This window comes from Scyliorhinus torazame, chromosome 17 (genome assembly GCF_047496885.1).
Source record: "Scyliorhinus torazame isolate Kashiwa2021f chromosome 17, sScyTor2.1, whole genome shotgun sequence".
NCBI classification, from domain to species: domain Eukaryota; kingdom Metazoa; phylum Chordata; class Chondrichthyes; order Carcharhiniformes; family Scyliorhinidae; genus Scyliorhinus; species Scyliorhinus torazame.
The window spans coordinates 13,149,381-13,174,053 of NC_092723.1; the positions used below are offsets into that span (position 1 = coordinate 13,149,381).

Sequence of the window (24,673 nt, forward strand, 5' to 3'; positions counted from 1 at the left end):
GGTGAAGAGGGGGGGGGGGGGTGCTTCCCAGGCAACAAACTGAAGCCACAGACACCATTAGGAACAGAAGAAGTAGGCCATTCAGCCCCTCGAGCCTGTCCCGCCATTTAATGAGATCATGGCTGATCTGTGACCTAACTCCATATACCTGCCCTTGGCCCATATCCCTTAATATCTTTGCTCAACAAAAATGTATCTCAGATTTAAAATTAGCAGCTGGTCCAGCTTCAACTGCTGTGTGTGGGAGAGAGTTCCAAACCTCGACCACCCTTTGTGTTAAGTTCTTCCTAACATCTCTCCTGAATGGTCTGGTCCTAATTCGTAGACTATGCCCCCGAATTTTAGAATCTTAACCAATGGAAATAGTTTATCTTTGTCGACCCTGTCTTTCCTTGTTCATATCTTGAAGACTTGGGTCTTGAAGAATCAGATCACCCGTTAACCTTCTAAATCCTAATGAAAACAGGTCAATTTCAGTAACCACTCCCCATAACTCAATCCAGGTCCCATTTTTGTAAACCCACGTTGCACTTTCTCCATGTCCTTCATAAAGGTGCGGTGCCCAGAACTGCTCTCAGTAATTCCAAGTGGGGTCTAACCGGGTTTTTTTTTATAGCTGCAGCATAACCCCTGTGTCTTTATGTTCCAATCTGCTCGATCTAAAAACTGGCATTGGTGGAGTGAGTAGGTTTGTGAATGTACCAAAGACCAGACGATGAGGAGTGCAGATATTCGGAGGGTTGTAGAGAGCTGGTGGAGGTTATAGAGTTGGCGGGGTAAATTCTCCGCCGGTGGGAGTCTCCGTACCGGCAGCAGCGCACCACCACCCGTGCATACCCCGGCGCCGTGGGCATAACTACAATGGGAACATGCAGGTCAACAGCCCTGTCATTTGGTTCTAATTCTGCTGAGGCAAGGGAGCAAACCGGGTGGCAATAGCCATCTGGTACGTGCAAGCTTCTGTTCAGCAGTGGGCTGCTAGCTCAGTAAAAGTGGAACCATACGCCCAACCTCATTGGAAAGTGTTAGCCTCGTCCTTGACATTTTATTGCTGCTGATGGTGCCTGGAGGGATTTGCATATTTTACTGTGTGTTTGTATTGCATGTAAAGGTCACCTGTAAATCTGTTGTGATAGGTTAGTCCCTTTGTCAAGTTCAAGACAGAATGAGTTGTAGGTTTGGGATCCTGCTGGGAAAGGGGGGTGGTGGTGGGGGGGGGGGCTGAGAGATGAGGCGGAACAGAATGTAATCCCGTCTGCATTAGATGCCAACGCATTCAGTGGTAGCATTTCACTTCAATCTGGTCATTAATGTTATTTATACATCCACCCATTGCGACCAATGTGTGACGTAGTTGTCCTGCAAAGACTTTCAAGGCAGTAAAGGGTCTATGGGCAGCACGGTAGCACAAGTGGATAGCACTGTGGCTTCACAGCACCAGGGCCCCAGGTTCGATTCCCTGCTGGGTCACTGTCTGTGCGGAGTCTGCACGTTCTCCCCGTGACTGCGTGGGTTTCCTCCGGGTGCCCCGGTTTCCTCTCTCAGTCCAGAGACGTGCAGGTTAGGTGGCTTGGCCATGATAAATTTCCCTGAGTTACCAAAAAGGTTAGGAGGGGTTATTGGGTTACGGGGATAGGGTGGAAGTGAGGGCTTAAGTGGGTTGGTGCAGACTCGATGGGCCGAATGGCCTCCTTCTGCACTGTATGTTCTATGTTTATACAGTTGGGCCAGAAAGAACAGGGCCACCTACATAAAACCATGGGCTTTCGATATAGTTTGAAAAGAATTATACCCTCTGTGATAAAAATATTGAAATGCATGAAGTGTTCTCAATACTGAATTGAAGTTCCTCAGAGTGCATCTTGACCTCTGGAGAAAATATGAAAATCATTGCGCTTTGCCGTTGTAACAATTTGACATGCTTACATCAGTCCCAAGACTTTCATGATTCGGAGCATTATCAGTGGCAAATTCCATTTTAAAAAATAAATTTAGGATGTCCAATTCTTTTCGTTTCAATTAAGGGGCACTTTAGCATGGCCAGTTCACCTACCCTGCACATCTTTGGGTTGTGGGGTTGGGACCCGGGTCCTTGGTGGTGTGAGGCAGCAGTGCTAACCACTGTGCCGCGTGCTGCCCTCGTGGGAAATTCCATAATGAAACGATTTATTGCAGTTGTTCAAGGCAGGAGGGACTTTGCCAGGTGGCATGGGAAGCTGGGCCTGTTCTCCTTCAAGCAGAGATGACTAAGAGGATTTGATAAAGATAAAATCATGATGGATGAAGGAGTAAAGGATGAGAAAACATTTGTAATAGCTGAAGGGGTGGTGACCAGCGGCAATTGGCAAAAGAACCAGCTGAACTGAGGAAAAACCTTTTCACACAATAAGTGTTGGGAATTCGAATCACTGGCTGATTGGGTGATGGGTGTCAATTGAATGTCTGATTGGGTGATGGGTGTCAATTGAATAGCCTTCAAAAGGCAAGAGGATAAATCAATGTCGGAGAAAGAATTGCTATGAGGACAGAGGAGGGGACCAAGATGTAAGTCTCTGCCTGTGTCAACAATTCAATGGGTTCAGAAAGAATATGGCCGCCAATTTTGCACACATCATTGGTAATGACCAGATAGTCTGTTTTTGGTGATGTTGGTTGAAGAAAAAATACTAGGCCTGAAGAACTGTCCTGCTCTTCTGTGAGTTGTGTTATGACTTATGAGAGGTTTAACATCTCACCTGTAAATGGTATCTCCTAGCATGCAGCATTCCCCTCAGTCTGGGAGTGGCTGCTCAGTTCCACGATATCTACCCTTCCAGCCAAGTGGGTCCAGTAGGAATAGACTTTTAGGGGTGAACCATGTGTTACATTTGTACAGCACCTTTAATGTAAAAACATCCAAAGGTGCCTCACACCAGTATTATAAAACAAGATATGAAACCGAGCCACGTAAAGAGATATTGGGCCAGACGGAAAAAAGCTTGGACAAAGTATTGGGGGCCTAAGGAAGAGAGTGCGAGGTTTGGGGAGTGAATTCTAGAACTTCAGGACTAGGCAGCTGAAGGCACCGCTCACCGATGGTTGAGTGATTAAAATCGGGGTCTCTCAAGAGGCCAGGATTTGAGGAGTGCAGAGACTTCTAAGGGTTGTGGGGCTGGAGAAGAATACAGAGATCTGGAGGGGGAAGGATTTGAGGACGAGGGTGAGAATTAGAAATCAAAATGTTGTTTGACTGCCAACCAATGTAGGTCAACAAGCACCCGGCTGCTTGGTGACTGAAATTTGGTATGAAAACGTGGAGTTTCGGATGACTTCAAGTTGATAAGAGGGCAGAGAGATCATGGGAGACCAGCCAGGAATATGGTGGAATAGTCAAGTCCAGAGGTAACAAAAGACATTTGGCTTTAAGTGGGAATTTTCCTGCTCTCCTGTTTGTTTATTCCCATTTCATCTTGTTCACGGTACATGTGTTGGCCTCCAGGAATTGCTAATCTCCTAAGGAATTTGTAATGATGAGATTCTTAGCACAACCCAGTGATAATCTGTGTAAAAACATTCATTCACCATTGAACCAAGGTACAAGTCTCTCAGGAATTTTCTCCTGAGGAATTATGTAGTTCCATGATGTTGTATCGGAGCAATGTCTGGGGGAAAAATAAATTATGTTGATAATGAACGGAACGACTCCTTATCCTGGATGACCTAAAATCAACAATAATTGGGTTTAGAGAAGGAACCAGCTGCCCTATTTTCAAAATGAGCTTATTTTGAATTCCAAAATGCCAAACCAATTCTTGAATTTTCCTTTTTGAAAGATGAAGTGACGAGCGTTTAATATCATTCATTGTTTGAGATCCAGGCATCGGCCACTAGGGGCGGCACTGTTGCTTCGCAGCGCCAGGGTCCCAGGTTCGATTCCCGGCTCGGATCACTGTCTGTGCGGAGTCTGCATGTTATCCCTGTGTCTGCGCGGGTTTCCTCCGGGTGCTCCGCTTTCCTCCTACAAGTCAAGAATGACGTGCTGTTAGGTGATTTGGACATTCTGAATTCTCCTTTTGTGTACCTAAACAGGCGCCATAGTGTGGCGACTAGGGGATTTTCACAGTAACTTCATTGCAGTGTTAATGTAAGCTTACTTGTGACAGTAATAAATATTATTATAGTTGCGCTACCTTTGGGTATAATGGTCAAAACAAAACTTTTTGACACCTTCACTAAACTCGTATTTCCATGCCAATGTCTGCATGGTATACCTATAAACGAAGAGCACTTTACAACCCCTGCTTGTCCAATCAGCCAGTAGCAATGTGGAGGATGTTTGGGGGCTCTTGAGGAGCTCAGCATGCAGATGACCATTCCTGGACTCTTCTCATTAACATAGATGGCCAAGAATGACAGGAACAAACTGCGCTTTGTGGTTTTCGTCGTAGTCTAGTTCTTGTTAGACGAGCCTTGCCACTACATCCACCATGTCACCCATGATTTATTTTGCCACCAATCCATAATCTTGGTGCGAAGCCTTCAGACTGTCTGCGGCCCATTGATGAGATCGGTGAGATTAGGAAAGCAAGCAACGGTTTATATGATGTGGACTCTTCTCAATGAGCTCTCCTGTTTTCTCTGAGACTGCTCTCCCCTTTGTGGTTTGCGTGATTCCTTTGGCGGTCAGGGAAATAGGCGGTAAGTTATCAGTCGGCAAGTGGCAGAGGAAACCACTGCAGCCAAGTAAAGTATAATGAAGTATCACTATTGGAGAGCACTCTACTCTAGACTTCCAATAAGCTCAAATCAAATCAATTCACCTGATTATTTTAGCACTAAATTCTTACTTCTGTGATTTACATTGTTTGATTTAACTTAACAAATAGCTTAATTTTTTAAATGTGGAAAATGACTTCACATTGTACGCACTGCACAGCTACAGTGAAAGCAACCCCTTCTCCGTTATGGAGACACAATATTGCAGATGCTTAAAATCTGAAATATAAACAAATCAAACAACAAAACATTTAATTTCTCTTACCCTCCATCCCATCTCATACCTTCATGTTTGTTCTTCCTTCCACTCCGCACCCTTCACTTGCTCCAAACCTAGTGGGCTGGATTCTCTGTTTCAGCGACTAAGTGCTGGCGCGAACGGAGAATTCACAGGCGTTTTACGATGAACAAAATCGGCGCCGACCCCATACAGATCCCAGGACTGGTGAGGAGCTAACAGCGGCGCCAGGTGAAACTCCCGGCTCCCGCGACGAAAACGGCTGCGCATGCAAACGGCGACGACCGTACAACATGGCCATGCGCGGACCAAACCAACCATCCGCGATTCCAGAAGCCACCCCCTGGCGACCCCCACCAGGCCTCGTGGAAGTCGTCATCCCCCCCCCCGGTCCCCCCCCGTCCCCCCCCGGCCAACGGCACACAGGTTCCGGCTGAGGCCATACATGGCCAGCCTGGTCGGGAACGTGGCCCATCGGGGACGGAACATCGTGGAAAGGCCTGCCGATGACGCGCCGACGGCAGTGCAATGGCGTGCAGCGCGTGTCGCGATGATGCCATTTCAGAGGGGCTGGAGCATGGCTGACCGTCGTAAAACTGGCCCCGTCCGATTTGGGCGTGGGAGTCGATTTTCCGCGCGATCGCCGATTACGACATCGGCGCCGGGCAACGGATAATCCCGCCCAGTGTATTTCGCCAATTCTGATGAAGGATCATCATTGACCTGAAATATTCCACCAGGTTTACACTCCTAAGGCGGCTGGTGGGAATGGGGAAATTTCATGGTTTGCCGTAACCTTCTCGGCAAAATGTACCTGGCCAGACCTGATTTTCTCTCTGGAGGGTTGGGTAAGGGGGGGATACAGAATGGTCTTCGACCTTCCCCCACAGGCAGACACAGGGGCTGCTGAGTGCTGAGGCAGCTGATTGGAAAGCTCTCCTTGGGTTCTCGGGGACTTTGGGTCTTCTAGCCCTCACCCTTAATGCCCCATCCCTTGCCACCCGCTCCCCTTTCCCCCATGCTCTCCTCCACCCACCACCCTTTGCCCTTATACCCTCCTCACCCAGTATCCATCATGGGCAGGCCTCAGGAGCCATGTTGAATTTAAATAAAATAAAGGTCTATTGCAGCTTTTACCGTCATGTAAAAGGCTATGCTGAGTGTGGGTTACCCTTTTGAGTCGTGATCCACCAATTTCCGCCTCCCAATTAAAATGGGATCTGTCAAAAATGCGGTGGGACAACCGAGTCGGGTTCCACCAATTTGTAAAGGCCTGTGGCATCTCCACGGCCCGTTCATTCTATTTCTTGCCACAGGTGCTGGCTGGACTGCTGAGTATTCCCAACATTTTCTGCTTTTCCTTCAGACTTCCAGCCTCAGCAATCTTTCCGCTGCCCTATTTGAGCCCCATTGGCAGGAACAGAAGTCAGAAGATTGTGGCGTGGTTTGTGGGCCGGCCTACAGGTTGTTTATATTGACGTGCTAAATGTTTCAGATGGTTCGTAACTGCTTTCACCTGAAAACTATTTTTATCACTGTCCATGCACAGCTTTTTGTGGTTAGAAATGTGTTGTGTTTTTCCACAAACGTGAAGATTAAGTTGGCTTGTTAAGTGTGGCAAGTATCTGGTCTATTTGTATTCCCGATGGTTGACTTATTCAGCAGCTCTTGTGCCAACTGGTTTATTTGGGAGAAACCTAGGAGCTTTTTGCGACAAAAGCCATGAGAACTATGACCTTCCAAACCCGTGACCTTTGCCACCTAGAAGGACAAGGGCAGCAGATCCACAGGAACACCACAAGATCCCCTCCAATTATTATTATTATTAAACGCCACAAACCTTTATGTGGCTTGTTCCTTCACTGTCGCTGGGTCAAAATCCTGCGATTCCCTTCCTAACAGCACAGTGAGCACACCTATACCACATGGACTGCAACGGTTCGAGAAGGCGGCTCACCAGCAACACTTTGAGGGGATATTCGGGATGGGCAACAAAATGGCGGCACAGCCAGTGATGCCCACATCCTGCGAAGGAATATTTTAAAACAGAACACCTCGCCCAAACAGATTCCAAACATGGTCAGACTCCTATGGCTTGTCAATGGCGTGGAGACAACAGGAGATGGTTGCGGCAAGCATTTGAGCCACTGCTGCACCTATTTCCATTTTGGATGATGCAATGGAGCTTTAAATACCGTTGTTGTTCTCATGAGAACCATTGACTGTAGAAAGCGAGGTGAGCTCTCGAGAGGGTGCGAGCGCAGAATGGAACAAAATATGGTTGCTGGGTATCAATGTCACCACATCAAAACTTTGGGCAGCCATTTGCTTGGAAATTCTGGGCGCCCTTGAGCAAGATTTGCTGATTTCCTGTGTGCAACAGGTTAGAGAGAGAGCACCTTGAATGGTTTCACTCTCGTGAAGGAAGCTACTTACCAGCAGTCACATTATTGCCTGTTAAATTAGTCTGTTCCTGCCAAAATGGGAGTGGCATTTCTAGACTGAAGAGGAAGCTTACGGTGCATTTATTTTTTCCACCATGTCATCTGTCTCCATGGCGACGTGCACTATTGAGCAACTGCATGTCGTTGAATGGCCGTGGCCATGGCCGCGCACTGGTGTTCCAGGACATAATTATTTTTGCGCCAGAGCCGGAAGACTAGCTCTGAAGTAAATGGCAACATCAAATGAGCCAAAGCTTTTGAACAGAGATCAACTCCCAACATTCCTATCCTCTCCCTGAGTGAAACACATTCTGTCCGCTGCAGGTAAATATCCTGCACCTAAGTGACTGGGGATCATGTACAGAAAATTAGATATGAAATTATTTTAGGTCCCTCCTTGTCTATCATGTTCCATTGAATATTCCCATGCTGGGCATTGATTCCATTGTAGCTGGCAGTGATTTGGTGGAATTACTGATGCTGTAGTTTACAAAGGTGAAATCTTTTATATAAGACAAGTTGGGCCAAGCTGAGGTTTTCCATTCTTCGTACTTTCCATCCGCAGTGTGTCACGGCCTCGTCAACGAATGGAATGTTCCAGAAGTATTTATTTTAAAAAGAAAGTTGAAAGTCTGAAGGTTCTTTTCAATGGGTGTGTCAGGTGTTCTGTGTTTATTTATGTGGTATTGCTTGGCAAAATTGGGTCTACGTCTATGTGAATGTTGCACTGTTCATTCGAAATTCAACTTGCAATTTATTGTCTTGTTTTTCTTGCTTTCCCCGTTGCCTCGTGTCTCTTTCTTTACGTTCTTTTTCCCTTACCCAAGTTGGCCTGCGTCATCTTCGTCTGGTAGCCTCCTGCCTGCTTATTGTGCTTTCATCGCACCATCTTTCTGGCCTCAGAATGTGCTCGCAGCCCACTTTTCTTTTATTTTGTTCTATCGTTACTCTTTTATTTGTCTTTCTCCCTCCTTCTTTTCCATCTTTCCATCACGGTTTCTGCCTCTTGAACCTGTTTCCTCTGGCCATGTTCCTTCTGCATTCTCTGGGCTGTCCCCTTTTCATCCGTTTGCAGTCAATGGAGATTGTGACTACTGATTTGCAATCGATGAGTTGGGGCACGTGGATTTTGGCTCTAATCATTCACATCAAATGCGACCACTTGCTTCAGTGTGTATGGGGCAGATGGTGACTTAGTGGTAATGTCACCGGACTAGTAACCCAGTAGGCTCAGGCTAATCGCCTGGGGACGTGGGTTCAAATCTCACCCGGGCAACTGATGGAATTTGAATTCAATTAATTAAATCTGGAATCGAGTGTTAGCCTCAGTAATGGAATATGGAACTACCATGTTTTTGTTTAAAAATCCACCTGATTGACTAATGCCCAGGAGGGGAGGGGATCTGCCAACCTTACCTTGTCTGACCTACACGTGACTCCGGACCCACAGCAACTTGGTTGACACTCAACTGTCCTCCGAAATGGCCCAACTTCAAGGATAATCGGGATGCCAGTGACACCTACGTCCTGTGGAAGTGTGTAAAAAAGGTAACACTGATGACTTTGAGTGAAAGGCTCATGAGTCCAGTCCCATGCCTGCGTAAAGGGCAGGGAAATTCCGGCCAAAGGTTCCCATCGTAGAAGAGCATGGCATTCTTCAACATTTATCTCTCAACCAGTGACACAAATAAAAGGGCGAACTGACCATTAATCATTGTTACGATCCCAGGTGATGTTAGAACTGGACGGGAAGGTCCCAGAATGGAACCCTTGCTGAAAAGACTGTAACTTTTACTTTTTTTGTTATAAAACGTGGAGGAACAGAGTCACAGTACTGCTAACAAGGAAAAAAAAAACCATTTATTAAACATGGAAAAATTAGATTATGATGCAATACCATTTACATAGAAACATTACTCCGCCCTTGCCTTAACAATTACACTCCGGTTTTAGGATTAACATGGATCACAAAATACAGCTTCACCTGTAATGGTCTCATTAACATATAGTCCCTTTTAAGCACCCAAATGACTGTGGACAAATACACTTTCCACTCTGAACACCAAATGAATGTTTGTGATGTCTCCTGAGGATCCCCCGAGGTGATTGTCCTGTGATAATTTCCAAACTCCACTCCCCAAAATGTGCTTTAAAACCTTTTATAATAGTGCTTCCCCTTAGCAGTTTGCATTCCGAAATCCAGACCAGGGGCGGGATTCTCCGACCCCCCACTGGGTCGGAGAATCACCGGGGTGCGTGGTGAATACCGTCCCTGCCGGCCGCCGACTTCTCCGGCACCGGAGATTCGGCGGGGGCGGGAATCGCGCCGTGCCGGTTGGCGCCCCCCCCCCCCCCCTGGTGATTCTCCGGCCTGCGATGGGCCGAAGTCCCGCTGCTTTAATCCTGGTCCCGCCGGCATGAATTGAACCACGTCCCTTACTGGCGGGACCTCGCGGTGCGGGCGGGCTCCGGGGTCCTGGGGGGGCGCAGGGCGATCTGGTCCCGGGGGGTGCCCCCATGGTGGCCTGGCCCACTATCGGGGCCCACCGATCCGCGGGCGGGCCTGTGCCGTGAGGGCACTCTTTTCCTATGCGCGGCCATCAGCCTCCGCCATGGCCGACGTGTATCATAGAATTTACAGTGCAGAAGGAGGCCATTCGGCCCATCGAGTCTGCACCGGCTGTTGGAAAGAGCACCCTACCCAAACCCACACCGCCACCCTATCCCCATAACCCAGTAACCCCACCTAACACTAAGGGCAATTTGGACACTAAGGGCAATTTAGCATGGCCAATCCACCTAACCTGCACATCTTTGGACTGTGGGAGGAAACCGGAGCACCCGGAGGAAACCCACGCACACACGGGGAGAACGTGCAGACTCCGCACAGACAGTGACCCAAGCCGGGAATTGAACCTAGGACCCTGGAGCTGTGAAGCATTTGTGCTAACCACTATGCTACTGTGCTGCCCACTGTAGGTGATTACACCCCCCCCGCGCATGCACGGGGATGACGTCAGCAGCCGCTGACGCTACCGCGCATGCAGGGACTCCCGCTTGACGGCGGAGTTCCATCGGCCCCGGCTGGCATGGCGCCAAAGGTCTTTCACGCCAGCTGGCGGGGCGCCAACCACTCTGGGAGGAATCCGCACCTTTGGGGTGGCCCGATACCGGAGTGGTTCACGCCACTCCGTCCCGCCGGGACCCCCCACCCCGCTGGGTAGGAGAGAATCCCGCCCCTGGTTTTCTAAATGTCACTTTTGAACAAAGTTTCCGCTCCACTTTTAACAGAATCTCCAGTTTGGGATTTTACACCAACCCCTTCAGGATTTCTTTGTCTTGAGTGCTGTGCAAACTGCTCACAATTGCTTTAACTCATGATTCACAGACTGTATTAAAACAACATCAGACGTTTGATTTATCTTTGAAGGCTGCTGTCCCACTTTAAATCTAGTTACTGCAATTGTCTTTTTTACTCAGAGCACTTTGTTTATTCTTCCTTGAATTTTTCTGAACAATATCTTAATCTCTGTGCACTTGAGTCCAGCCATCTCAAATTTTCTTACTGACCCAGTTCCCTGGTTATCTGGACTGTAACGTGGTACTGTAGGAAGCCCACCACTTTTCAGCTCCCATCCTGTCCAGTCTTTCTTCTGTCAGAAGTCCTGTCTCCAACTGCCGACAAATTTAGCTAAAACTAAAACTTACAAGCTTCTCTACCTTAGAAGGCCCCAGTTGCTGAGCAACCACTGGTGGTTTATTTACTCTTCACGCCGTATTCCTCTCAAGCACAATAGAAATGCAGCTGGAACTTAACCAACCACTGCACACACATACATACACCTTGGTCCAGCATTAATCTAACTATAGGTTTTACCCTTCCAGGCACAGAAACATTAAATTAAAACATTTAGAACAAACCTTTAAAAAAAAAAAAAAAAAAAATTTAGAGTACCCAGTTCTTTTTGTTTCCAATTTAGTATGGCCAATCCGCCTACGTTGCACATCTTTGGGTTATGGGGGTGAGACCCACACACTGGGAGAATGTGTAAACTCCGCACGGCCGACATAGAACCTGGGTCATCAGCGCCGTGCAGCAGCAGTGCTAACCACTGCGCCACCGTGCCACCCCAAAACAACCCTTATTTCTAATCTTTACCAATACAAATCTTATTCTCTTCAAACTACCTTTGTTTTCCTCGCAATATTGTTTATTGGCCTTATCTGCAGTGAACGCTGTGAATGTGCCTTAGGACATCCTGAGGAAATGGAAGATGATTATATAAATAAAAATCTGAATGTGATCAATTTGGAGCAGCTTTTGAGATATACACAAAGTGGTGTTTTTCAGGATCCCAAAGAATGGGGCAAGGCGGGGGAATTAAAATCAAAACACCTTGTCTAAATTGACCAATTGGCAATGCAAACAGCGGCTGGCCATTTTGTATATCAGCGTGAAACTCATGTATGAAGCAATGAAAGTAGGCCCTTGCAATAGGCAAGAAATTGGCTGATTTGAATACCAAAGATAATTGCAGTGTTGTACCATTGAACTTGAGGTGGTCTTGTGGTGCAGTGAGCGGGGTTCCTGCCTCTGAACCAATGGCTCCGGGTTCGAGTCCCAGCCCAGGACCTGATGGCCATGGGAGGTACGTTCATATCAAGCCAAAACAAGTTGAGTATCAACCTGCAAATCCTTCCAACACATCCCATTGGCAGCTGCCAAGTGCAGGAGAGATTCCCGGTGAGCCATGTGTTGGAAAGAAAGTTGGAGCTTCTGCAATCACCAACCATAGCTCCAGACTGCAACATGGGTGTAAAAGTGCACGTATTCCTCGCAACCTGGATTTGGACAAATGAGCTGTAATATACCACCAGCACCACTTTTACCCCAGGAAGAACATATACAGAACATAAAATGGCATTGGAGGAGGAATTATGTGACAACCTTTCTATAGTTGATCTCCCACATCCAGCTAAGTGTCAACATGTTTGTTAAAATTATAGACGTTTTTTAGTAGAACAGGATAATAACTAATAACCCTTGAGAAACAAGAATTGCTAGTTGATAAAAAGACTAGGGTCCCATCCAGTTTGCTTCCTACCATCTTGGCATTTGCATGATACAATGATAACGTGTAGATGCCGAGTTATATTATGCCTTGTTGGCATATTTAATGATTTGTTCAATAAATATTGCAACTAATTAACAAAGAAAAGCTTGGGTCCATTGTTGCCGGGGATCTAGGTTTGTCCTGCAATGTACTAATTATGTTGCAAGACCCAGAAATTCAGAGCCTTGACCAGGTTAATCAACATGTGACTGCAGTCCCAGGCTGAACAGTGACTCTGGATGCCTCTAAAATGTCCTGAAGGCCCCTTCTCAGGTGCGCAATAAATGAGCCCCAAAATGTGCCCCAAGAAAGTTAAAATAAATCCAAGTTCTCTTTTGTGCAAATTAAATGGTCGAGCGTCTCCAAACTTGTGGATTCCCCCCTTTTACTCGATCTGTCTTGAAGCTGCCAACTCAGACCTTGTATCTCAGCGAGCCACTCCTCCTCCTCATATGAGGCAGGATTTTTTTCCTCTAAGAAGATCGATTTGTTTACAAGACTCGTATAATTTCTAACCCTTCTGGCAGTCAGGCCCCTGCGGCACCCGCCTTGCGTGCTCAGGCCCAGTATGCAACGAAGAATTGTGGAAAATCTGAATGGCGCTTAAAGGGAAATCCTAGGCTCCAAAGAACTTGTGTACAATGTGCAGAACACAATTCAGTTTTATCACTGCATCTGCACAGGAAAAGCTGGTTCTTGTCGCGAATGCTTTATGCTTGCTTATCACCAGGCAGAGATTAATCGCCTACAATCTCCAACTCAGTGCGTCACTGTGGCTGAATTTCTAAGGCAATGTGGGAGCTGAGCATGTGTTAATATTTTGGCTCATTTTAAATTAACTCCTCTATAAACCTGCCGATGTCAGTGTGTTCTGAAATCTTACAAATGTAGTAGTTGTGAAAGTTAGGGATGTTAGTGCCAAGGAATGGAGCACTCGCCATTTCCGCCCCCGAAACGAAGCCTTAATTCCCAAAAATATGTTCCTGGTTGGGAGCTTCGGCTTCAGGAGCACACCGGGAAGATTGGCTTTCCATGAACTCCTTTTTGCGTTGCCGTGAACCAGTCCTGTTCACTTCAAGCAGTGCCAGGTCAGGTATAGTGGTATCAAATAGAACATTCCCTCTTGCTCAAGTGTGACCAACATTCCCCAGCGTTATCCTGACCGGAATTCTCTGGCCTTTGGGATTCCCTGCTCCTGCTGGCAGTGCACCTCCGTTCGCTGGGTCCGTGCCCCCCACCCGGGCCGTGAGGTGGCTTCAATGGGACACCTCATTGACAAGCAGCACGAGTAGTGAATCTCCCCGACAGCGAATGGCGTGCTGTCAAGAAATAAGCTGCTGCGGGCCCAGAGAATCCAGCCCCTTGTGGGCGGTCGGAAGTGAGAATCGCAGTTAGGAGCACCTTTGTTAACATGTGTCCATACCCAGAGCACCAAGACATTCATAGATCGTATCATCTCAATCCCGACTAAATTTGAACACATCTCATTGGTAACTCACCAGGTGACAAGAGCAAGAGGGAAGGCCACGCCGCCCCTTCAGCCTGGCCCCTTTGTTCGCGGAGAGTTGGATTTTGTTTATTGTCACGGGTACCGAGGTACAGTGAGAAGTATTTTCCTGCGAGCAGCACAACAGATCATTAAGTACACGAAAAGAAAAGGAAATAAAAGATAATGCATAATAGGGCATCACAAGGTATACAATGTAACTACATAACACCGGCATCGGGTGAAGCATCCAGGGGTGTAGTGTTAATGAGGTCAGTCCATAAGAGGGTCGTTTAGGAGTCTGGTAACAGCGGGGATGAAGCTGTTTTTAAGTCTGTCCGTGCGTGTTCTCCGAGTTTTGTATCTCCTGCCCGATGGAAGAAGTTGGAGGAGTGAGTAGGCCGGGTGGGAGGGGTCTTTGATTATGCTGATCGGCACTCGACCCCATTTCCCCTCCTTTGTTGCATGAGCCTTGATGCCCTTGCCTAAAAAAAATCTACCTATTACAGTCTTTGTAGCTCCTTTAACCCATTGCCTGACCAGCCCTTCAATTTTGACCTTATTTGAAATGAAAGCCTTTTGCTCTATTTATTTTTCCCTGGCAGTGAGATGTACTGAGGCATCCTTTTTTAAAAAAGTTAGAGTACCCAATTAATTTTCTCCAATTAAGGGTCATTTAGCATGTCCAATCCACCTATCCTGCACATCTTTGGGTTGTGGGGACGAAACCCACGCAAACCCGGGGAGAATATGCAAACTCCACACGGACAGTGACCCAGAGCCGGGATCGAGCCTGGGACCTCGGTGCCGTGAGACTGCAGTGCTAACCACTGCGCCACCCTGCTGCCCCCTGAGGCATCCTTGTGGCTGAAGAAGGATGCTAACAATTCCTCCACAAGCAATAACGCACTGCGCTCTGGAACCTGTTTGTCCTGTGGAGATGAAATAATGAAAGTAAATTGATGCGAGGCCAAGCTATGAGGGGAATGCCCTACAGCTTGTGATCTAACATTTCTTTTTCAAACGGAATGTCGAATTCCTAGCAAGGTGACTGGATTCCATTTGCGTAATCTTCAATGACAGTACAATGGGCAGTGATTTCCATCTGTTTAATTAGTTGGAATGCGTTGTACGCCAGCCTCTTTGTGGGTGGCACAGTAGCACAGTGGTTAGCACTATGACTTCACAGCTCCAGGGTCCCAGGTTCGATTCCCGGCTTGGGTCACTGTCTGTGCGGAGTCTGCATGTTCCCCCCCGTGTCTGCGTGGGTTTTCTCCGGGTGCTCCCGTTTCCTCCCACAAGTCCCGAAAAACATGCTGTTAGGTGAATTGGACATTCTGAATTCTCCCTCTGTGTACCGGAACAGGAGCCGGAATGTGGCGACTAGGGACTTTTCACAGTAACTTCATTGCAGTGTTACTGTAAGCCTACTTGTGACAATAAAGATTATATGAAAAAAAAGAATTGTGGAAAGAGATTTTCAGCAAACGTTAGCCATCAGCGAGAATGGCGACGTGGGCGCAATTTCCAGTGGGAATTGGGATAGGTGATTCTTGCCGATGAGATCGCGTTGTCCAATTTTTCAGGCACCTCGCTGGCGACGTAAGGATAATCTTGCACGGAAGTTCGGGAATCTGACCCCTAGGGTGCCAGTTTGCAGAGGGACAGTAGAGAGAACGCGGGGGACCCAGATAAGTGAAATGCGGGAGTGGGGGGTTCAGTCTTGACATCTCGGGGGTGGGTTCGCTCGCATGGCCGTGAGCCTCTAGATGTAAAGGGGTCCAGCGGCCGGTTTTGCAGGCATTGTTTCCCGTGTCCTTGCTGGGTTTGTGGCGATATCACCGCCAAGCGATTGCCCTTCCAGAGTGGCAGCTGGAAAGTGGGCGGGAGAGGGAATCGACAGGGCTCAGCGCAGGGGGTGACTGTGAAGCCCATCGATGGAGTCCCGGGAAATGCCAGGCTGCATGGGCAAAGTGGGTGACTCTGACGAGGGGTGGTTCCCAGTCTCATTAGGGCCTGAAGACCCTCACGTGTGGGGGAGGACGAATGCGGTCAGAATGAACCCCCACACTCGGGCTGCAACTTTGAAGCCGGTGGCATGAGATGTGCAGAAGGTCATGGCCACTGCTTATGGAAGCCAGGTTGCCAGGGATTAGCGTATTGGTGGCTGGCTGTTCACCCTCTGCAAATTGTCTGACTCCTGCCTGACCGAGAGCGGAATGTGACCTGCCACTGGTCTAGGGGCCCAGAGACGCTGAATGATACATCTCAGCTGGTACTGCCGCCCCCTGGGTCCCTGTATGTGCCTCCATATGCTGATGAGGTGGAGAGACTCTCAACATGTTTTCAACCCTTGGCATCCTCACACCTAGAGAATCCTACCAGCCAGGCCTGAGCATTGGTGTGTGGGGCGTAAACCTTGCATGGACGGGGCGTTGGGAGGGGTGGGGCTGGGGGGTGCGGCCTTCTGTGTTGCCAGTGTGGTGGTGGGAGAGTCATAGCGCGGCCTTTCTCACGCTGTGCGGTGGGGTGGGGTAGAGCGGAGTTTGCGGAGCCATGATGACATCGTGGAGGATCCGAATGGGTGAGCAAAGTGATTTTTAATACAAATGCGATAGTAATTGATGACTTAATTGTATTGGTGAGACCGGTTCCGCAGGGATCGGGCTGCCATTTTGAAAGGATGTCCTGATCTCTAAGTGGGCTTGAGGGTCCCCCACACACCCCATCCACAGACAATGTAACCCCAGCACACATGGACATTACTTCACACCCCCCCAAGTGAGGATATCCCGCTATGGGGGTCGCCGAGGGCCTCCCTACCCCTTTTAACGCTTTCAGGTCCCCCTCCCCATTTCAGGATCCCTACCCTTCACCTCCTCAATCTTAGTGAGGCTCATTTCTATCTGCCCTTAACACCCCCTCACCCTCCATACCACCCCCACTGTCTCTTTCATGTGCATGGCCCACCTTAGGCCCCGACCCGTGGCAGTGCCATCCTGGCACCCTGGCACAGTGACCCAGGCACCCAGTGTCAGGGTGGCAGTGCCAAGGTGCCAGGCTGGCAGTGCCTGGGTGCCGTAGGGAGAGTCAGGAAGCCACCCTCTCTGTAACAGACCACCCAAGGATCTCCAATGGCCTGGGAGACTCTTTCCCCCCCACCCCACCCAGGTGCCATGGACCAGTACTATACGTCCCTGGTCGTTAGTTTGAGGGAGCCCAGAGAATTTAACCTTGGTCTCGCCCAGTGCGGGTGAGGTACAGGTTTGTGACGTCTCGCGAAGTTCGGATGAGTCTCCCGAGACGTCTCGAGCATTGTAAATCTCGTGAGAGGCCTCTCGTGTGGGTTCAACGGCCTCACTGCACACCAAGTCGGGCATGGCGAGGCCTGTAAATTGCACCCATAGTTTTTCTGGGCCGAGTGAATCAGAGACAAGCCGCCACGGGTATGGTGTGAGTCACATGGAGAAAAAATATTTGTTAAAAAAGCTGAACATTGGGCAGGTTTTACTGCCAACGACACGGGCAGGATTCTCCCTGATTTTCTCACTGAGACCAACACATGGAAAAAATATCAGAATTCCGCCGTGTGCGCGTGTGTCAGTGTATGTATGTGTGTGTATGTGACTACATGGACTGGACCAGGAGCATGTTGTCTCTTTAGATGACAATGTGCCTAGATTGCATTTGCACATAAATGAATGTCCTCTCATCTTGGAATAAAACCGGTGACTTCACCGCTTGTGAGAATGGGAAGAGTTGTCATAGGAATTTGGCATTGCATTCGAACGCTGAGAAACTTAGTATTCCCACTGCATTGGGAGGCTGGCCGAGACCGATTCCTGTAAATAATGGTGTGACCTTTCCATTGTCCGCTGCTGATGATGCGGGTGCGCTCAACAATGTGCCGAGATGTGACTATTGTGCTGCTGCCAATTGAAGCTCTTGCTTTCCTTTTGTGCTGGTTTGTCGTTAGTGAAGAAGAGGCAGATCAGCAGAGCTGGACAGTAATTGAATGAGTTCTGGGGAAAATGGATGCCTGGGTCATTGGTGTGAAATGTTATTGAATCTAGCCAGTGTAAATTGAGGCTAACATTGTAAAGAGTGGAGATTTGTTTAAACTGGCCACATATCTTGGAACAGGCGAGAGGGTCAAACTAAAATTGGAATGGCTGGGCTGAAGTCAAGCCCTTGGCTCAAAGTGGGGCCACCCCCAGTCTTTTGGGTAAAGTGGGACTGGTCCAGCATATCGCTTTAGAGGTGGCGTTGCAATCAGTGACAGATATTTTGGATTATATCCACGCTTTCTTCAAAGGTAGATTCTCATGATTAGTGTTCCCTCTCTCCACCACCCGCCCCCTTCCCTTAAAAACCCAGTCTCCCCATCTTTAAATTAGCCAAAATAAGCTGGTTAAAATCAGAGCTGGAATTGGAAACAACAACAGAAAATGCTGGAGAAACTCAGCAGGTCTGGCTGCATTTGTGGAGGAGGAAAGAGAGTTAGTGCTTTGCGCCTGCTTGACTTCTTCACAGCAGCTCTGGAAGAAAACACGGACATGTTGGGATATCCGCAGACTGCTGTACACATGTCCTAATGGTACTCATTATTGTCAATAGGTAAAACATGGGCTTAAGGGGCAACACGGCGGTGCAGTGGTTAGCACTGCGGCCTCATGGCGCCGAGGTCCCAGGTTCGATCCCGGCTCTGGGTCACTGCCCGTGTGGAGTTTGCACATTCTCCCCGTGTTTGCGTGGGTTTCGCCCCCACAACCCAATAATGTGCAGGCTAGGTGGATTGGCCACGCTAAATTGCCCCTTAATTGGAAAAAATGATTGGGTACTCTAAATTTATTTTAAAAAAACATGGGCTTAAAACAAGACTTTAGGACAAATAATTAATACAAAGAGCAAATGGAGTTGCACTGCAGCAATTCACCAAAACTCCTTCAACAGCGGCACCATTGCCTAGAAGAGCGAGGACAGGAGAGATGTAAGAACACCGCCACCTGCAAGTTCCCCTCCAACACAAACACCATCCCAACTAGGTTTGAAGCTCCAGTTGTACTCAACACCAAGAACTTGGAAGCAAGTCTTGACTTCTTCGACTCCCAAGTTTATTGTGTTCAGTAATCATTTCTCCAACAGCAACACAGTGCCATCTGTATCCCCTTTATATACTGGTGCAGTCTATTAACCAATAAGTGCAATCTATTAAACAATTAAAACCCCAGTTCCAACTTGCATAGATACATAGAAGATAGGAGCAGGAGGAGGCCTTTTGGCCCTTCGAGCCTGCTCCGCCATTCATCACGATCATGGCTGATCATCCAACTCAATAGCCTAATCCTGCTTTCTCCCCAGAGCCTTTGATCCCATTCTCCCCATATGTCATATCTAGCCACCTCTTGAATATATTCGATCCGCTTCTTGAGTACTAGGGAACATTAACTCTTTCCGAACACTTGGAATGTTATCGCCGTTCCTTCACTGTTGCTGGCACTCCCTTCCAATATGCACTTTGGGTGTACCTACACAACACAGACTGAAGGTGGCTCACCAATATCTCCTCAAGTGGAGTTGGGGATGGGCAATAAATGTTGGCCTAACCAGCGACGCTCATATCCTATGAACAAAGAAAAATAAATGAATGTAGGAACAGGAATTCAGAGATCATTAGCCCCTCAAGCTGGTTCAGTCAGTCAGTGCGACCATGGCTGATCTGTAACCTAACTCCATATACCTTCTTTTGCTCGGGGGCTGGTTTAGCTCAGTCGGCTAGACAGCTGGTTCGTGATGCAGAGCAAACTCAGCAGCACGGGTTCAATCCCCGTACCGGCTGAGGTTATTCATGAATAGCCTTTTCAACCTCGCCCCTCGCCTGAGGTGTGGTGACTCTCGGGTTAAAAGAGGAAAGCAGTCTATTTTCATCTGGGACTATGGCGACTTTACACTTACCTTCTTTGCTTCATATGAAATGAAAATCGCTTATTGTCACAAATAGGCTTCAATGGAGTTACTGAGAAAAGCCCCTAGTTGCCACATTCCGGCGCCTGTTTGGGGAGGCTGGTACGGAAATTGAACCGTGTTCTTGGTCTGCTTTAAAAGCCAGCGATTTAGCCCTGTGCTAAACCAGCCCCTGATCTCCTAATAACTCGGGCGAATAAAAGATGATTAACGGAGGCTGGGAATTGAGGGTGATTTAGAGATGTGGATCAGAAATTGGCTAGCTGAAAGAAGACAGAGGTTTCTGTAATGGTGGTGGTGGTGGTTGATGGGAAATGTTCAGAATGGAGTTCAGTTACAAGTGGCGTACCACAAGGATCTGTTCTGGGGCCGTTGCTGTTTGTCATTTTTATCAATGACCTAGAGGAGGGCGCAGAAGGGTGGGTGAGTAAATTTGCAGACAACACTAAAGTCGGTGGTGTTGTCGACCGTGCGGAAGGATGTAGCTGGTTACAGAGGGACATAGATAAGCTGCAGAGCTGGGCTGAGAGGTGGCAAATGGAGTTTAATGTAGAGAAGTGTGAGGTGATTCACTTTGGAAGGAATAACAGGAATGCAGAATATTTGGCTAATGGTAAAGTTCTTGGAAGTGTGGATGAACAGAGGGATCTAGGTGTCCATGTACATAGATCCCTGAAAGTTGCCACCCAGGTTGATAGGGTTGTGAAGAAGGCCTATGGAGTGTTGGCCTTTATTGGTAGAGGGATTGAGTTCCGGAGTCATGAGGTCATGTTGCAGCTGTACAAAACTCTGGTACGGCCGCATTTGGAGTATTGCGTACAGTTCTGGTCACCGCATTATAGGAAGGACGTGGAAGCTTTGGAGCGGGTGCAGAGGAGATTTACCAGGATGTTGCCTGGTATGGAGGGAAAATCTTATGAGGAAAGGCTGATGGACTTGAGGTTGTTTTCGTTAGAGAGAAGAAGGTTAAGAGGAGACTTAATAGAGGCATACAAAATGATCAGGGGGTTAGATAGGGTGGACAGTGAGAGCCTTCTCCCGTGGATGGAAATGGCTAGCACGAGGGGACATAGCTTTAAACTGAGGGGTAATAGATATAGGACAGCGGTCAGAGGTAGGTTCTTTATGCAAAGAGTGGTGTGGCCGTGGAATGCACTACCTGCAACAGCAGTGAACTCGCCAACATTGAGGGCATTTAAAAGTTTATTGGATAAGCATATGGATGATAATGGCATAGTGTAGGTTAGATGGCTTTTGTTTCGGTGCAGCATCGTGGGCCGAAGGGCCTGTACTGCGCTGTATCGTTCTATGTTCTAACCTTGGTTTTAAAACAAACAATTGGTTTAGTAGCAGTGGTATCCAGTAATAATTGGTCCAGTATTTGAACGCCTCTCTCTGGATCCCTAGTCCAGTAAAATGTATTTATTTATTTTAGATCTAGAGCCCCAATTAGTTTTTGTCCAATTAAGGGGCAATTTAGCCTGGGCAATTCACCTACCCTGCACATTTCTTTTGGGGTTTGGAGGGTGAGATCCACGCAGACACTGGGAGAATGTGAAAACTCCACACGGGGCCGGGATCGAACCCGGGTCCTCGGCGACGTGAGACAGCAGTGCTCACCACCATCGTGCCATCCTTCTCGTCTAGTAAAATAACCATTTTGGTTATTTTGGGGGTTGGATTGTGCTTGCATCTTTTGAACTATGTTGTCAATAATGTTGTTTTTTGGAAGCAAACTCAGGTGCTTCAAACCTGATACCAGCATTGACCTAAAAAATTTCAGTCACACTTGGTCAGTCGTCACAGTCTTCGGTCTTGGGAGATCGCCAGCACTAAGTGTGGCGGCAGGTATTGGTTCCAACTTTTAAGGTGTAAGCAGATTTGGTATTTTGACTATATTGGGTGCCAAACCCCATTGGTATCCATAGAACGTTCCTTTTACAATGCAAGTTATTTGGGCATGTCCGCAAGAATCAGGTTTTAGTTATCTGTTTTGTGGGAGTGTCTGTTTAGACCAGTTCTGCTAATTTTAAGAGAAAGCAGAACAGCCAAAAGTTCTTTGTTGGTTCAGCAGTCTATGTCATGTTGTGGTTCAACCATTTAAAAACTTCGATCTTTTATTGAGACCTCATAACCTTCACTCAAATAATGGTTGTTATTCCCACAGAGATTGGAAAACTTGGTGCCTTTTGTAAGAAAGGTCTGGCCGCTTTTAATCAGTTTTGAGTAGATTTGCCTTGAATTATTTTTTTTGACCTTAACTCCAAACAGCTGTGATACTGAAGTTGCCTGCTCTTGAGATTTTGCGTTTTGATAAAAATGTGTTTGTGTTAAGAGCACCTCTTCTTGACGCACACCCAGAACTACACTCCCAACTGCAGCAATGCGCAGGGCGGTACGGTGCATGTGGACAGATTATTCTGTCAGGTAATTTTGGTTTTGAAAGAGTATTTTATTTTCTGATCTTCCTGTGGTTCGTCATTCCTCTCAAACTTTGAGTATCTCATCCTGTGCATTCTTCCTCCTCATAGTTTCCTAACCGTGTTGACATCACGGCTTGCTGCTCTATCCCTGGCAGGGGAGGGAATGTTTTTTGTCTGTGTTGCATTTTTAGCTTGTATAATATCTATTACTGGAAATGGTGTGTGGGGGAACCAATGCCTATCCTGCAAAATGGTAGCAGTTTTCATTCAGGTCTGACCTGCAGAAGGGTGACTGCCGATGCATTGTTCCAAAGAAGCATCTCAAAGAAGCATTGTGTAGAATGTGATTCTACACAAGCTGGTCAGCTTTGACACTGCGGTTACTGAATGTCTGAATATTTACTGGAAGCGCCTTTAGATGGTGAAAAATTGATAACCCTGTTGATCTATCACAATTGAAAGAAATAGTTGCCTCTATTGCCTTCTGTTTCAATAAATCTTCAACGACCACTGAATGATATATCCGAGCTGACTTTATGCCAGAAAACGGTTTGCAACTTTCTATCTCGAAGAAGGCTTTTGTGTTTTTAAGTTTATGCCAAACAGCTGAAAAGTGTGGTAACTTCTGAAGCTGTCACGGCGTAATGAAGGTAGCGTCTGTTTTGAACTCTACACATTGCAAAATGAGATGGCATCTGTTGATTGAATATAAATTACTTGTATTTTCGTGACTGGTATTAATTGAGGATACACTCATGCTCTTATATAATATATACAGGAGCAGGGTGAACAAATGGATTTTTAATTTTTTTAGAAGTATACAATATTGAGTGTGAGCTTCTGCGAATAAAAGCGTGGAAGCGAATTAAGAGTTTGTTCCACTTTTCTATCCCTCGCCACCTGGCGATCTGAGATTTCACATCTGTTATTTTCTGTAAAAGAGCAGCAAATTGTATCATTAACAGTTTTCATTCACCTATTTACTGAGCTTTCTATTGGGCTGGAGCCTGGGTCTTAGACTGATAAGAGTACATTCAGATTGATTTATTAAAGAAAGGGATATCAGATGATGGCATAAGGCACCTGGGAGGTGCTGGATTCTGAGGTCTTGTCAATACCTGCATAATGGCTGAAAATTGTACACTCCAGATTTTGGAGATGCGGGATCTGCTTATTGGACTTGGTGTCTCTGAACCAGAGACCATAAGATGCAGGAGCAGGAGGAGGCCATTCGGCCCATCGAGTCAGCTCTGCCATTCAATGAGATCATATCTGATGTGATAATCCTCAACTCTTTCCTGCCTTATGCCCATAACCCTCGATTCCGTTACTGATTAAAAAATCTCAGCCTTGAGCATACTTAAAACCTTTTTTTTTTAAATGGTCCTCCTTTTTCACATTTTCTCCCGCATTTACACCCACCAACAATAAACAATAACCAGCAACAGATATGTCAATCCCCATAACGGTAACAACGCTCCCATCCTCCCACCAACCCCCAAACATCAGCCCGCATGTTTACATAAACAAATGACAAAAAGGAATCGGGGATTACCCATAGTCGCCCTTAATATACACAGCCTCCCTCCCCGCCCCCCCCCCCACAACCCTCCCACCCATCACCCCCCCCCCCAACTAATGTTTGATGTTATCCAGTTCTTGAAAGTGCATAATAAATAGTGCCCATGACTTGTAGAACCCCTCCCAGCTTCCCCTCAGTTCGATCTTAACCTTCTCAAGGGTCAAGTGTTCCAACAGGTCCCCCCACCGCGCCAGGGCACTGGGTGGAGAGGCTGCTCTCCATCCCAGCAGGATCCGCCTTCGGGCGATCACCGAGGCGAAGGCTATGATATCTGCCTCTGCGCCCGTTTCCAACCCTGGCTGGTCTGACACCCCGAATATGGCCTCCCGGGGACCCGGGTCCAGTTTCACGCGCGCCACCTTGGAAATTACCCTAAAAACCTGCTTCCAGTACTCCCCCAGTACTCCTTCAAAAAATCGGCTCATCCTCGCCCTCGTGAGGTGCTCAGCCTTGAGCATACTTAACGACCCAGCCTCTACACCTGTCTGTGGCAAAGAATTCCACAGATTCACTACCATCTGAGAGAATACATTTCTTCTCATCGCTGTCTTAACTGGGTGAAAATACCCAGCATTTAAAAATGCCATACTATGCTTGACTCATTTTCCACAAGGCCTTTAAAGGAATTATGGACTCCTTATATATAGACTCCTTAGCTTTCCCAACT

The 24,673-nt window shown here is 47.4% G+C and overlaps 1 protein-coding gene across 5 annotated transcripts in view; it reads left to right on the plus strand.

Moving 5' to 3' along the window:
- LOC140393725 (transcription factor SOX-13-like) overlaps positions 1 to 24,673 on the plus strand; it is a 209,879-nt gene that overhangs the window by 30,340 nt on the left and 154,866 nt on the right. Inside the window, exon 2 of one of the 5 annotated variants that reach the window (XM_072480049.1) lies at positions 6,360 to 6,491. The exons of the other annotated variants lie outside the window; for them this stretch is intronic. The gene's annotated coding sequence lies outside the window, so the exon portion shown is untranslated. The remainder of the gene's footprint in view (positions 1 to 6,359; positions 6,492 to 24,673) is intronic. 5 annotated transcript variants of the gene reach the window in all.